The 15,524-nt window shown below is 46.0% G+C and overlaps 1 non-coding gene across 1 annotated transcript; it reads left to right on the forward strand.

Moving 5' to 3' along the window:
* Positions 1-15,197: 15,197 nt before the first annotated feature.
* TRNAK-CUU (transfer RNA lysine (anticodon CUU)) lies at positions 15,198-15,270 on the forward strand. Its single transcript has one exon. It is a non-coding gene; the product is annotated as a tRNA-Lys (tRNA).
* Positions 15,271-15,524: the final 254 nt, after the last annotated feature.

A 15,524-nucleotide genomic window follows, 5' to 3' on the forward strand; every position in this document is an offset into this window, starting at 1 on the left:
CAGGAGTGAGCCACTGCCCCTGGCTTTTTTTTTTTTTTTTTTGAGACGGAGTCTTGCTCTGTTGCCCAGGCGGGAGTGCAGTGGCACAATCTTGGCTCACTGCAACCTCTCACCTCCCAGGTTCAAGCAATTCTCCTGCCTCAGCCTCCTGAGTAACTGGGATTACAGGTGCACACCACCACGCCTGGCTAATTTTGTATTTAATTCTCTTATTTTAATTTTTTTTTGTAGATATGGGGTCTTACTATGTTGCCCAAGCTAACCAGCCAGCTTTCTTTTAGTTAGATGTTGTTAGGCATATTTTTATCTGTGTCTATTTTAGGTGTTTCTCTTATAAACTTGGTTTTGTTTTACTTTTAATCCAGCTTGACAATTTTTGTCTTTTACCTTCCTAATTTAGTTCATTCACATTTATTATGGTTTTCACTGTAATGGCTAGATATGTTTCTATCATATTTGATGCTTTATCATTATCTTTGTTTTTCTATGTTTTAATTTCCTCTCTTTTCATTTGGATTTAATTATTTTTCTCATTTCATTTTTTCCCTCTAGTAGTTTGAAAGTAGTACACTCTATGTTTAGTTTTTTTAATGACTATCCTATAACGTTCAACATTTCTTCTTGAATCTCAAACTTATCGGAGGCTCATTTTCTCTTTTTCTGAACTATTTCCTTTAAACATGTCTTTAGTGAAGGTTTGTTGATAAACTTAATTTTTCTTTGTCTGAAAATGATCTGATTTCCTTATCATTCTTGAAATATAGCTTCATTAGTTTAATCGTATGTTGATTGTTCTTTTAATTCCAGCTCTTTGAAGACATTATTCTACTGTCTTCTGGTTTTCCATCCTTGCTTTTGAAAAGTCTGCTATCGATTTAATTGGTTTTTTTGTTTTGTTTTGAGGCAGCGTTTCACTCTTGTTGCTCAGGCTGGAGTGCAATGGTACGGTCTCCACTCATTGCACCCTCTACCTCCCGGGTTCAAGCAATTCTCCTGTCTCAGCCTCCCGAGTAGCTGGGGTTACAGGCATGCGCCACCAAGCCTGGCTAATTTTTGTATTTTTAGTAGAGACACGGTTTTACCAGGTTGGTCAGGCTGGTCTCAAACTCCTGACCTCAGGTGATCCATCCACCTCGGCCTCCCAAAGTGCTGGTGAGAGGTGACAGCGTGCTGGCAGTCCTCAGAGCCCTCGCTTGCTCTCGGCACCTCCCCTGCCTGGGATCCCACTTTGGCGGCATTTGAGGAGCCCTTCAGCCCCCCACTGCACTGTGGGAGCCCCTTTCTGGGCTGGCCAAGGCTGGAGCCCACTCCCTCAGCTTGCAGGGAGGTGTGGAGGGAGAGGCGCGAGCGGGAACCGGGGCTGCGTGTGGCGCTTGTGGGCCAGCTGGAGTTCCGGGTGGGCGTGGGCTTGGTGGGCCCCGCACTCGGAGCAGCCAGCCAGCCCTGCTGGTCCTGGGCAATGAGGAACTTAGCACCCGGGCCAGTGGCTGCAGAGGGTGTACTGGGTCCCCCAGCAGTGCCGGCCCACCGGCGCTGTGCTCAACTTCTCGCCAGGCCTTAGCTGCCTTCCCGCCGGGCAGGGCTCGGGACCTGCAGCCCGCCATGCCTGAGCCTCCCACCCACTCCATGGGCTCCTGTGCGGCCCGAGCCTCCCCAAGGAGCACCGCCCCCTGCTCCACCGTGCCCAGTCCCATCGATCACCCAAGGGCTGAGGGGTGCGAGCGCACGGCGCGGGACTGGCAGGCAGCTCCACCTGCAGCCCCCCGTGCGGGATCCACTAGGTGAAGCCAGCTGGGCTCCTGAGTCTGGTGGGGACGTGGAGAGTCTTTATGTCTAGCTCAGGGATTGTAAATACACCAATCAGCACCCTGTGTTTAGCTCAAGGTTTGTGAATGCACCAATCGACACTCTGTATCTAGCTGCTCTGGTGGGGCCTTGGAGAACCTTTATGTCGAAACTCTGTATCTAACTAATGTGATGGGGACGTGGAGAACCTTTGTATCTAGCTCAGGGATTGTAAACGCACCAATCAGCCCCCTGTCAAAACAGGCCACTCGGCTCTACCAATCAGCAGGATGTGGGTGGGGCCAGATAAGAGAATAAAAGCAGGCTGCCGGAGTCAGCTTTGGTAACCTGCTGTTGTCTCCTTCAATACTGTAGAAGCTTTGTTCTTTCGCTCTTTGCGATAAATCTTGCTACTGCTCAGGTCCATGCTGCTTTTATGAGCTGTAACACTCACTGCGAAAATCTGCAGCTTCACTCCTGAGCCCAGCGAAACCACGAGCTCACCGGGAGGAACAAACAACTCCAGACGCGCTGCCTTAAGAGCTGTAACACTCACTGTGAAGGTCTGCACCTTCACTCTTGAGCCAGCGAGACCACGAACCCACCAGAAGGAGGAAACTCCGAACACATCTGAACATCAGAAGGAACAAATTCCAGACGCGCCACCTTCAGAGCTGTAACACTCACCGCAAGGGTCCGCGGCTTCATTCTTGAAGTCAGTGATACCAAGAACCCACCAACTCCGGACACACTGGGATTACAGGTGTGAGCCACCGCGCCCGACTGATTTAATTGTTGATTTATTTTAGGTAATTTCTTTTTTCTCTCTGGCTGCTTTAAGTTTTTGTTTATTTTTTAAGAGACATGGTCTTGCTCTGTCATCCAAGCTGGAGTACAGTGGCCCAATCACAGAGCATAGCTCACTGCAGCCTCGAGCTCCTGAGCCGAAGTGATCCGCTCATTTCAGCCTCTCGAAGAGCTGGGCCTATGAGTGCACACCACCTCATCTGGCTAATTTATTTTATTTTATTTATTTTTTTTAGAATCTCGCTCTGTCGCCCAGGCTGGAGTGCAGTGGTGCAATCTCCGCTCACTGCAAGCTCCACCTCCCGGGTTCATGCCATTCTCCTGCCTCAGCCTCCTGAGTAGCTGGGACTACAGGCACCTGCCACCACGCCGGGGTAATTTTTTTTTTGTATTTTTAGTAGAGACAGGGTTTCACCGTGTTAGCCAGGATGGTCTCTATCTCCTGACCTCGTGATCTGCCCAAAGTGACCTCGGCCTCCCAAAGTGCTGGGATTACAGGTGTGAGCCACTGCGCCTAGCTATTTTATTTCATAGAAACAAGGTCTTGCTTTGTTGCTTACGTTGGCCTTGCACTTCTGGGCTCAAGCACCCCTCTTGCCTTGACCTCCCAAAGCGCTGGGATTGCCACAACACCTGGCTCCTTCCCATTTTTGTTAGTCTTTTGTTTCTTACTCATGTTTTCAAGTAGATCTTTTATTTCTTTAAATGTTATTATAGTTTAATCATAGCAGCTTAAGTTTTATGGGCATAATTCTGCTGTCAGTCATGTCTGTTGATGTCACTTCTGATTGTGAGGTCATGTTTATACACACTTTATGTCTAGGAATTCTTTGCCATCTGGGTTGAAGGTAGCCTTCACCAGAGAGATTTTCATTTACTTCTGCTATTTTTAATTAAGATACAGCTTGGGCAGGGCACAGTGACTCAGGCCTGTAATCCTAGCACTTTGGAAGGCAGAGGTGGGCAGATCAGTTGGGGTCAGGAGTTCAAGACCAGCCTGCCCAACATGGTGAATGAAATCCTGTCTCTACTAAAAATAGAAAAATTAGCTGGGCGTGGTGGTGTGCACCTGTAGTCCCAGCTACTCAGGAGGCTGAGGCAGGAGAATTGCTTGAACCTGGGAGGCAGATGTTGCAGTGAGCCAAGATCATGCCATTGCACTCCAGCCTGCATGACAGAGCAAGACTGTGTCTCAAAAACAAAAACAGAACAGCTGGTATTGTTTTGGACCACATCTTAGTACATGAAGTATATGCTTTAGGCCCTAAAACCATAAACCAAAGCCACACTATAGTTATGAATTCTCAACAGGAGACTTTTTTGCCCTGGTTGCCAGGGGCTGGGAGGAACTATGAAGAAAATGGTATAAAATTAGGTAGTGGTGGTGATTATTTACACACACACACACACACACACACACACACAAAAAACCATTGAATTGTACAATTTAATTAAACAGTTTATTCAATCTAATCCTCGAAACTGTCTCAGCCTCCCAAAGTGCTGGAATTACAGGCATAAGCCACCATGCCTGGCCTTTTTTTGTTTTGTTTTGTTTTGTTTTTTTAAGACAGGGTCTCACTTTGTCACCCAAGCTGGAGTGCAGTGGTGTGATCTTGGCAGGGGGATCACTTGAGTCCAGGAGTTCGAGATCAGCCTTGACAACATGGGGAAACCCTGTCTCTACAAAAAACACAAAAAATTAGCTGGGTGTGGTGGTGTGCACCTGTAGTTCCAACTACTCGGGAGGCTGACATTGGGAGGATCGCTTGAACCTGGGAGGCAGAGATTGCAGTAAGCTGAGATCACACCACTGTACTCCAGCCTGGGCGAGAGAGTGAGACCCTGTCCCCCCACCACCCAAAAAAACGTTAGTTGCCAACATTTAAAAATCAGGAGTTGGCCGGGCATGGTGTCTCATGCTTGTAATCCCAGCACTTTGGGAGGCCGAGGCGGGCAGATCACCTAAGGTTGGGAGTTGAAGACCAGCCTGACCAACATAGAGAAACCCCGTCTCTACTAAAAATACAAAATTCCCCGAGCATGGTGGTGCATGCTAGTATTCCCAGCTATTCGGGAGGCTGAGGCAGGAGAATTGCTTGAACCCAGGAGGCGGAGGTTGCAGTGAGCAGAGATTGTGCCATTGCACTCCAGCCTGGCGAACAAGAGTGAAACTCCATCTCAAAAACACAAAAAATCAGAAGTTTTAACTTAAAATCCAGATTTCCGGTTCCTTTCTAAATCAAGTCAGCAGAACCAGTGATCTTGGGCCTGCACATCCAGAAGTGGCTGCCCCTTTAGATCAGATATTTTAAAAAACCAGTCTCACAGGCACCTCTGGCCCTTCACTCATCCAGTCAATGGTAGACCTGGGCACCAGAGCTCTTAAAACTGTACATAAATCTCTATTCAGCCAATCAAGAAATTCTTCATAAGTCTCTCAAAGTGAAAGGTCACATTCAAGAACTCTTCAGCTGTGTGGTACATAATGGTAAGAGCGTGGACTTTGGAGCCTGACTGCTTTATCCAAGTTCCAGCTCTGCCATTTATTAGCTGTGTGACCTTGAGCAAGTTACCTAACCACTCTGTGCCTCAGTTTTTTCATCCTTGTAATGATGACAACACTCCCTCCTTCCAGGATGGTTATGAGGCTTACATGAGTTAACATACACGAAGTCTTAGAAAAGTCTCTGGGACATGCAAAATGAGAAGAAATACAGAAGGAAGTGACCATGGCATTGGTAACTGGAGGCTTTGAAGGTGTCCAGGACTGTGTGTGAAGCCCAGCACTGCCACTAGCTAGCTGTGCAGTATTGGACAAGTCCTTTAGCCTTGCTGAGATCCTTTTAGTACTTGAAGGGCCTCCACGAAGTGGAGACTCCACAAATGGCTACTATGTTCATTAAGTGCCTGCTAAATCTTCTTGGCTTAATTCTGTAGCATTCACCAGCCCTGCTGCCCACCCCTTCCAGAGCTGGGGAATGGATATTGATCTGAAAGAGGCCTGAAAAGAACAAAGAGGTTCTGCCAGGCACAATGGCACCATTGTGAGCTCACAGGGCTCACAATTTCCTTTCTGTCCTTTCAACCTGAAGGGATGCCATTTGGGGCCTGGGTGGGAATGCGTGGGGGTCCATGCAGAATTCCACCAGCCGACTTCAGGGAAGGTCAAAGTTGTGCAGGATGCCAGAGAAGGGACAGCCTGCAGGATCCAGTGCAGCAGTCTCCTTGTTATGTAAATGGAGATCCTGGAACTCCAGTGGGAAGGAGACTTGCCTGGCACCACAGGGCAAATCAGCAGCAGACTTGCGGCTGGAACCAGAGCCTCACACGGGGGGCAGCAGGGAACCCCGCTGCTCCAGGCCATACATTCCCAAAGGACATTTGAAACATTTTGACTCTAGACATTTGACCTTTTCTCCTTACAGAGTTGTCTATTCTATCATTAAACACACTGACAAGATGCAGCAAAGCAGACATTTATTTTGCAACTTAAATAAATATTTAGAAAATATCTAAACCCTGATAATCTTGTTTTGTCATGTTTTCCCTTCCTTTTAAAATAACAGCTTATTAAGATAAAATTTACATACCACAAAGTTTGCCCTGTTAAATTGTACAATTCAATGGTTTTTAGTGTATATATGTGTGCAATCATCACCATTATCTAATTTTATACCATTTTCTTCATCCTTCCAGCCCCGGCAACCATTAATCTACTTTCTTTTTTTTTTTCTTTGAAACGGAGTCTTGCTCTGTTGCCCAGGCTGGAGTGCAGTGGCGTGATCTGGCTCACTGCAACCTCCGCCTCCCGGGTTCAAGTGATCCTCCTGCCTTAGCCTCCCGACTTGCTGGCATTACAGGCACCCACCACCATGCCCAGCTAATTTTTTTTATTTTTAGTAGAGATAGGGTTTCACCATGTTGGCCAGGCTGGTCTCGAACTCCTGACCTTAGGTGATCCACCCACCTCGACCTCCCAAAGTGCTGGGATTACAGACGTGAACCACTGCGTCCGGCCATTAATCTAGTTTCTGTCTCTGTGGATCTGCCTCCTACATGGAATCATACAATATGTAGTCTTTCGTGACTGGCTTTTCTTCACAGAGTAGAATATTTTCAGAGTAGAATGTTTTCAGAGTAGAATGCTGTAGCATGTATTAGTACTTCATTTACTTTGTGTTTGAATAATATTTCATTATATAGAATATAATATTACAGAAGATTTTGTCTCTATTCACGAATTGATGGACATATGGTTTGTTTTCACTTTTTGGCAATTTTGAATAATGCTCCTATGAACGTTCGTGTACAAGTTTTAGTGTGGACACGTTTTCATTTCTCTTGGGTCGCTACCTAGGAGTGGAGTTGCTGGGTCATATGGTAACTCTATGCATAACCTTTTAAGGAACTGCCATACAATTTTCCAACTACACCATTTGACATTCCTACCAACAATGTATGAAGGTTCCAATTTCTCCCCATCTCTCCAACACTCGTTATGATCTGTCTTTTTCATGCTAGCAGCTTGGCAGCAGTGTGGCCTCTCCTTGCCTTTCAGGCTGCTCCCTTGTCCCTATCCCCACAATGCCCCTGAATCCGCCTTGGTTGCCCCCTCCCTTACAATCCAACCTTATGTGAACTACAATACCATCTCAATGTGAATGAGATAACTGGAGAGCACATGACACCAAGTCCCTAATTTAATGGGCATCCCAGGCACGGTGGCTCATGCCTGTAATCCCAGCACTTTGGGAGGCCAAGGTAGATGGATCCCTTGAGACCAAGAGTTCCAGACCAGCCTGGACAACGTAGGGAAACCCCATCTCTACTGAAATAAACAAATATATAAAAAATAAAAATTAGCCAGGTGTGGTGGTGGGGACCTGTAGCCCTAGTCACTCTGTGATTCCAGCTACTAGGAAGGCTGAGGAGGAAAGATCTCTTGAGCTCAGGAGTTCAAGGCTTCAGTGAGCTATTATTGTGCTACCGCACTCCAACCTGGGTGATAGAGTGAGACCCTGACACTAAAATAAAAATAAATAAATGAATGAAAGAAAGGAAAAAAGGGCACCCATTAAGGGTAGAGCACAAGGTCCAGCTGAGTTCACAGATTGATGGGAGGAAGCCAAGTGCTCTACAGGTCAGGCACCACGTACCACACATATTCATTCATCCAGTCCTCACAATGCTCCTATGAGGTAGGTGGGCAATTTTCAATGTCCTATGGTTTTATGAGTGGCCTGGTCAGGATTTGAACCTAGGTGGTATCACTGGGTGCTTCCTCTCTGCACTAGCCATGGCAGAGGGACTGTGTTGAGTCAAAAGGGAGTATAGTCAAGTGTGGGTGCATGAGAGAGCACATTTGCCTTCCTGGTAAGCTGTAAGGCCTTCCTGGAGGAGGTGCTTCCTGATAGAAGTCTTCCAGGATAGAGTTGAGAAAGGAGAGTGGGGAGCAAGTATTCCAAGGTAAGGGAGGAGTGCGCTTGGCATCCTGGAAGCTTGAAAGTGCATGACTTGGCCAGGTACAGTGGCTCATGCCTGTAATTCTAGCACGTTGGGAGCCTGAGGTGGGAGGATGGCTTGAGGCCAGGAGTTTGAGACCAGCCTGGGCAGCATAGCAAGACCCCATCTGTATAATTTTTTTTCTTTGGCGGGAGGAGACAGCGTCTCGCTCTGTCATTCAGGCTGGAATGCAGTGGTGTGATCTCTGCTCACTGCAGCCTCCACCTCTGGTTCAAGCGGTTCTTGTGCCTCCACCTCCCAAGTAGCTGGGACTACAGGTGTGCGCCACCATGCACGGTTGATTTTTGTATTTTTAGTAGAGACAGGGTTTCTCCATTTTGACCAGGCTGGTCTCGAACTCCTGACCTCCAGTGATCCGTCTGCCTTGGTTGGCCTCCCAAAATGCTGGGATTACAGACTTGAGCAACTGTGCCTAGCCAAATTTTTTTTTTTTTTAGACGGAGTCTGGCTCTGTCGCCAGGCTGGAGTGCAGTGGTGCGATCTCTGCTCACTGCAACCTCCGCCTCCTGGGTTCAAGTGATTCTCCTGCCTCAGCCTCCTGAGTAACTGGGACTACAGACACGTGCCAACATGCCCAGCTAATTATGTATTTTTAGTAGAGATGGGTTTCACCATGTTGGCCAGGATGGTCTTGATCTCTTGGCCTTGTGATCCGCCCGCCTTGGCCTCCCAAAGTGCTGGGATTACAGGCGTGAGCCACCGCACACCTGTCCAAATTTTTTTAATTAATTAAAAAAAAAAAAAAGCTGGGTGCGGTGTCTCACGCCTGTAATCCCAGCACTTTCGGAGGCCAAGGTGGGCAGATCACAAGGTCAGGAGTTCCAGACCAGCCTGGCCAATATGGTGAAACCCCATCTCTACTAAAAATACAAAAAAATTAGTCGGGCGTGGTGGCGCAGGCCGGTAATCCCAGCTACTTGGGAGGCTGAGACAGGAGAATTGCGTGAAGCTGGGAGGCAGAGGTTGTTGCAGTGAGCCAAGATCGTGACATTGCACTCCATCCTGGACGACGCAGCATGACTCCGTCTCAAAAAAAAAAAAAAAAAAAAAGTGCCTGGCTTTGCCCTTTCCAGCAGCTCCACGTGGCTGGAACATCCCATATGGGTTGCCAATCAATTAGGCCTGAGAGATAAGCTGAAGCTAGACCATGCAAGATGTGGTAGGCCTTGTTAAGGAGTTTGGACTTTGGACTTCATCCTGAAGCAGTGGGTAATTTTGCAGAGGTTTAGGGAAATATCAGAATGATTGTGCTGGCTGCAGAGGTCTCCACAAATCACTGAGGAGTCTGGTTTAGCTGCAGCTGATATATGGGGGAGAAGGGAAGGAGACTGGAGTTCAAGGGTTTTTGAGTCTCATCTCAGCCGTCTCCATGGTGACACTGGAAGATGGTACAGTTCCTCCTAATGAAATTTCCTTACTGAAATTTCAAGTGTTTTGTTTCATGCTGGCCTAGACCTTGGCTTCACCCCCTTCTCTCTGACACATAGAGGCAAACTGAGTAAGTGAGGGGGTGGGGAAAGAAATACTGGGATGAGATGGGGAGTAGTGGAGGGGCCCTGTAGTGCCACCAGCCTGTGCAACCTTGGCCACCCATCCTCCGTTCTCCAGCCCCAGGCCCCTCCAGGACCAGCATCAAGTAAAAATCAAGTTGTGCCTCTTGGGAAGAAGAGCCTTTCTTCTTGTACTTACTCATAGAGACTCTAAAGAGGGGACCAGCACTTTTGTCCAGGGTTCTGAATGATCATCAATTCATGAGCTGTAAGGCTGGGAGGCTCTTTAGAGATCTCCTAAAGCCCTCCCTTGACTTAGTCCTCCCTCTGCCTCTCACCCCGCCTTTTTATTTGTAGATGAAGAAACAGAGGCCTGCATTATGGAAGTGACTTTCATAAAGGTTAAAATTCCAAAGGGGCCGGGCGCGGTGGCTCACACCTGTAATCCCAGCACTTTGGAAGGCTGAGGCGGGCGGATCACTTGAGGTCAGGAGTTTGAGACCAGCCTGGCCAACATGGTGAAACCCCAACTCTACTAAAAAAAAAAAAAAAAAAAAAAAAAAAAAAAAAAAAAAAAAAAGACAGGCATGGTGGTGCGTGTCTGTAATCCCAGCTACTCAGGAGGCTGAGGCAGGAGAATTGCTTGAACCTGGGAGACAGAGGTTGCAGTGAGCCAAGATTGCGCCACTGTACTCCAGCCTGGGTGGCAGAGCAAGACTCCATCTCAGAAAAAAAAAAAAAATTCCAGAGGAACTCTCAAAAAATTAAAAATAGAATTACATGATTCAACAATTCCACTTCTGAGTATATACCCAAAAGAATTGAAAGCACGAGCTCAAACAGATATTTCCATACCAATGTTCATAACAACATTAGTCACAATAGGCAAAAGGTGGAAGCAACCCAAATGTTCATCAACCGATGAATGGGTAAACAAAAATTCCCTGATATATACATATAAGGGAATGTTATTCATCATTCAAAAGAGATGAAATTCTGATACATGCTACCATATGGATGGACCTGGAAGACATTATGTGAAATAAAATAAGCCTGACACAAAAAGACAAAAATTGTATGAGTCCACCTATATGAGTACCTAGAATAGTCAAATTCATAGAGACAGTAGAATGGTGGTTACATACAAAAATTAGCCGGGCGTCGGCCTGGCACAGTAGCTCACGCCTGTAATCCCAGCACTTTGGGAGGCCGAGGCGGGCAGATCATGAGGTCAGGAGATCGAGACCATCCTGGCTAACACAGTGAAACCCCGTCTCTACTAAAAATACAAAAATTAGCTGGGCGTGGTGGCAGGCGCCTGTAGTCCCACCTACTCGGGAGGCTGAGGCAGGAGAATGGCGTGAACTTGGGAGGTGGAGCTTGCAGTGGGTCAAGATCGCGCCACTGCACTCCAGCCTGGGTGAAAGAGCGAGACTCCCATCTCAAAAAAAAAAAAAAAAAAAAAAAAATAGCCAGGCGTGGTGGTGTGCACCTGTAATCCCAGCTACTTAGGAGGCTGAGGCAGGAGAATTGCTTGTACCCGAGAGGTGGAGGTTGTAGTGAGCCGAGATTGCACCATTGCACTCCAGCCTGGGTGACAGAGCGAGACTCCATCTCAAAAAAAAAAAAAAGAAAAAAGAAAAAAAGTGGTTGTTGCAGGAGCTGATGGGGGGAGAGGGCAATGTGAAGTTATAGTTTGCTAAGCATGCAGTTTCAGTTTGGGGTGATGAAACAGTTCTGGTGATGGATGGTGGTGATGGTCACATAATAATGTGAATGTACCTAACGCCATTGAACTGTGCACTTAAAAATGGTTAAGATGGTAAATTTTATGTTATATATATTTTGCCACAATTAAAAAAAAAAAAGAGGCTGGGCGTGGTGGCTCATGCCTGTAATCCCAGCACTTTGGGAGGCCGAGGCGGGCGGATTACAAGGTCAGGAGTTCGAGATCAGACTGGCCAATATGGTGAAATCCCGTCTCTACTAAAAACATACAAAAATTAGCTGGGCTCCCAGCTACTTGGGAGGCTGAGACAGAATTGCTTGAACCCAAGAGGCAGAGATTGCAGTGAGCCAAGATCACACCACTGCACTCCAGCCTGGGCAGCAGAGTAAGACTCTGTCTAAAAAAAAAAAAAAAAAAAAGGAAAAGAAAAAGAAAGAAACGCAGACACACACATACAAAAGGAACAAGGATCCAGATATCTTAGGTTTAGCAGCATTTATTTCTGAATAACAGGATCTATATACTCCTCTTGCTTTTTGATCTGAGTAACCAAGGAGTTGATTTGGTTTAAATGGCTTCATTGTGAGGACCCTACGAATTGTGTAACTGATCAGCTTTCCTTTTCCACCATGACTGCTAGAAAGCTTCGGATGAGATTTGTAGTCCACTTATACAAAAGAAGTATCCAGAACTTCTGAGTCTCTTTTTTTTTTTTTTTTTTGAGACAAGGTTTCTTACTGTCACCCACTGAAGTACACTGGAGTACAATGACGTGACCAAGGCTCACTGCAGTCTTGACCTCCCAAGAGAGGCTGAGATGGGAGGCCCAAGCGATTCTCCCACCTCAGCCTCTCAAGTAGCTGGGACTACAGGTGTGTGTCACCATGCTGGGCGTGGGGGGTCTTGCTATGTTGTTAGGGCTGGTCTAGAACTAGTAGGCTCAAGTGATCCTCTTACCTTGGCCTCCCAAAGTAGTAGGATCACAGGTGAGCCACCTCGCCTGGCCTGGATCTCATTTCTGTAAGTCTAATTGTTGGCCACATTTTAAAGTTTTATCTTTGCTTTCCTTCCTTTCTTCTTTCTCATGTACTTTTTAAAAATAACCCTTTCAATATTACAGAAGTATACATATGCATTTTAGAAAATTTGAAAATAAAGACAAGCAAAAAGTTAAAAAAGTAAAACGTTCAGATTCCCACTACCCAAATAACAATATTAATATCTTAGTAAATGGCATTCTTTTTACCAAAATGAGTGATTACATTTATTCTGTAACTTGCTTTTTGCAGCCAAACATCTCCACTTTCCATTACAGTAAATTTTCATCTCATCCAGTATTCAAACTATACGCAAGTTTCTCCAGTTGACTCCAAGATCTCTTTATAACTAGTTTTTCCAGAACAGTATCCAATCTAGGATCACCTATTGCATCTGACTATTATGGCCCTTTTGTCTCTTTTAATCTAGCAAAAGTCGACCAGGCACGGTGGCTCACACATGTAATCCCGGTTCTTTTGGAGGCCGAGGCGGGTGGATCACCTGAGGTCAGGAGTTCGAGACCATGGCCAACATGGTGAAACCCTGTCCAATATGGTGAAATCCTGTCTCCACTAAAAATACAAAAATTAGTTGGGTGTGGTGGCACGCACCTGTAATCCCAGCTACTCGGGAGGCTGAGGCTGAGGCAACAGAATCACTTGAACCCGGGAGGCAGAGATTGCAGTGAGCCGAGAGTGCGCCACTGCAGTCTAGCCTGGGCCACAAGAGCAAAACTCGGTCTCAAAAAAAAAAAAACAAAAAACTAGCAAAAGTCGTTAAAAAATATATAATACTTCTTGAAGGTTAGTTGTCCTGGAGAATTTCCCACCCTCTGACTTTGTGTTATTGGCTCTTTATGGTGTCATTCATCTTGTTCCTCTATCCTTTATATTTCCTGTAAACTGGAATTAATATCAAAAGGCCTATGGACCTTTAGATACTAATTAATCAAAAACATTTTTTGACTAGAATAAATAATTACCATTGATTTTGTGTTGTATCACTGCTAAAGATACACTATCTATCTTGTTGAAGATTAGTAAAGCTCTAGCAAAACTCAGATTAATTTCTGGATTAAGGTAATAACAACCTGAACCCACCATCATTCAGTGAGATTGTCCTCCTTGCATCTAGTAACCTGTGTGGTGTTACTTCAACCCTGTAAATATCCAGTTCTCTACCAACTATTAACATATAAAATTAACATAATGGTTTAACCATAATTGATAACCCTTGTTTAAAAGGATTTGCCACTGCTGGATGCGGTGGCTTACTCCTGTAATCCCAGCACTTTGGGAGGCCGAGGCGGGTGGATCACCTGAGGTCAGGAATTTGAGGCCAGTCTGGCCAACATGGTGAAACTACATTTCTACTAAAAATACAAAAATTAGCCAGGCGTGGTGGTGCGCGCCTGTAATCTCAGCTACTCAGGAGGCTGAGACAGGAGTGATCACTTGAACCTGGAGGTGGGGGTTGCAGTGAGCTGAGATCGCCCCATTGCACTCAGCCTGAGCAACAGAGCAAGACTCTATGTCAATAATAATAATAATAAATGAATTTGCCAAAGTATGCTTTTCTAATCCTGCTTTTTTTTTTTTTTTTTTTTTTTTTGAGACAGTATTACTCCCTTGCCAGGCTGGAGTGCAATGGCACGATCTCGGCTCACTACAACCTCGGCCTCCCACGTTCAAGCGATTCTCCTGCCTCAGCCTCCCAAGTAGCTGGGATTACAGGCCTGCGCCACCATGCCCGATTGTACTTTTAGTAGAGACAACCTCGGCCTCCCATGTTCAAGCGATTCTCCTGCCTCAGCCTCCCAAGTAGCTGGGGTTACAGGCATGAGCCAGCACGCCCGATTGTACTTTTAGTAGAGACGTGGTTTGCACCATGTTGGCCAGGATGGTCTCGATCTCTTAACCTCGTGATCTGCCCGTCTACGGTCTCCCAAAGTGCTGGGATTATAGGCGTGAGCCACCGCACCCGGCCTTTTTTTCTTACAAAGTAGTTTCCCTCATTAACTGGGACTGTTTGGCTACTGTGAAATCACTTATTCTGGAAAACAGAATAAATTTTTTTTTGTTGTTTTAGTAGGGAGAGGCTTGGAATAATGGTCCCTTCCCACACTGAGGTTCTATCAGTCTATGGAATAAATTTTTTCACTTTTTAGTTTTGAGTGTGAGCAAACTCTCTACGGTATTTTCAATTACTCGCTGAGACTGCTTTAGCTTTCTAATCTCTCGTGTAAACACCATGGTATGTCTTAGTTGAACCACCGTCATGCCAAAGAAAATAATTCCGAAAATCTCTTAAGTCACACGATGCCGAGAGGCCAGCCAGCTCTGCAGCTGGGCTTTCAGTTCCAATTGTTTCCAGAGAGTGTGCAGGACATTTCTCCGGAGCCATCTTTTGCAGTGGGCCACGAGGGTGCTGAGAACCTCTCTGGTCCCCGCGCTTCAAGGGGTGGGCGCTCTGCCGGCGGGAATCTTTAGGATGAACTGGAAGCACCCCTACACTCACTCCTATTCTCCGAGCTGGAGTCGGCATCGCCTTCCTTGGCCCGCCTTACCTTTAAGGAAACGGAAAGGTGCTGACCACTAGAGGGCTGTTTATACATTTTTATTAAACAACAGAAGTTTGTGCGCACAGAATCAGACATGAAACACAAGTTTTAAAAGTCATGAAAAACTTTACCAAAAAAAAAAAAAATATATATATATATATATAAAATAGAAAAATCATTTAATATGAAATGTAATTCTTAGAGCAAATCAAAACAATCTTGTTCCTTTGAAAAGACCTAGAAACAACACTTTTCTCTAACTGCCCGGCTAGCTCAGTCGGTAGAGCATGGGACTCTTAATCCCAGGGTCGTGGGTTCGAGCCCCACGTTGGGCGGCTTTGTTTTGCTTTCATTTGACGAACTTCAGGTCTCATCAACGGTAGTAATTCCACCAGTTTCAGTTGTCATCAGCGGTAATAACAGACTTCAGCCCGGATGGTCTTATTTTCAAATAATTCAATACATACAAAACTACCAAGACTAATTTAAAAAAGGAACAATGGGCCTGGCACGGTGGCTCACGCCTGTAATCCCAACACTTTGGGAGGCCGAGGAGGGTGGATCACGAGATCAGGAGTTTGAGACCAGC

Source organism: Pan troglodytes, chromosome 16 (genome assembly GCF_028858775.2).
Source record: "Pan troglodytes isolate AG18354 chromosome 16, NHGRI_mPanTro3-v2.0_pri, whole genome shotgun sequence".
NCBI classification, from domain to species: domain Eukaryota; kingdom Metazoa; phylum Chordata; class Mammalia; order Primates; family Hominidae; genus Pan; species Pan troglodytes.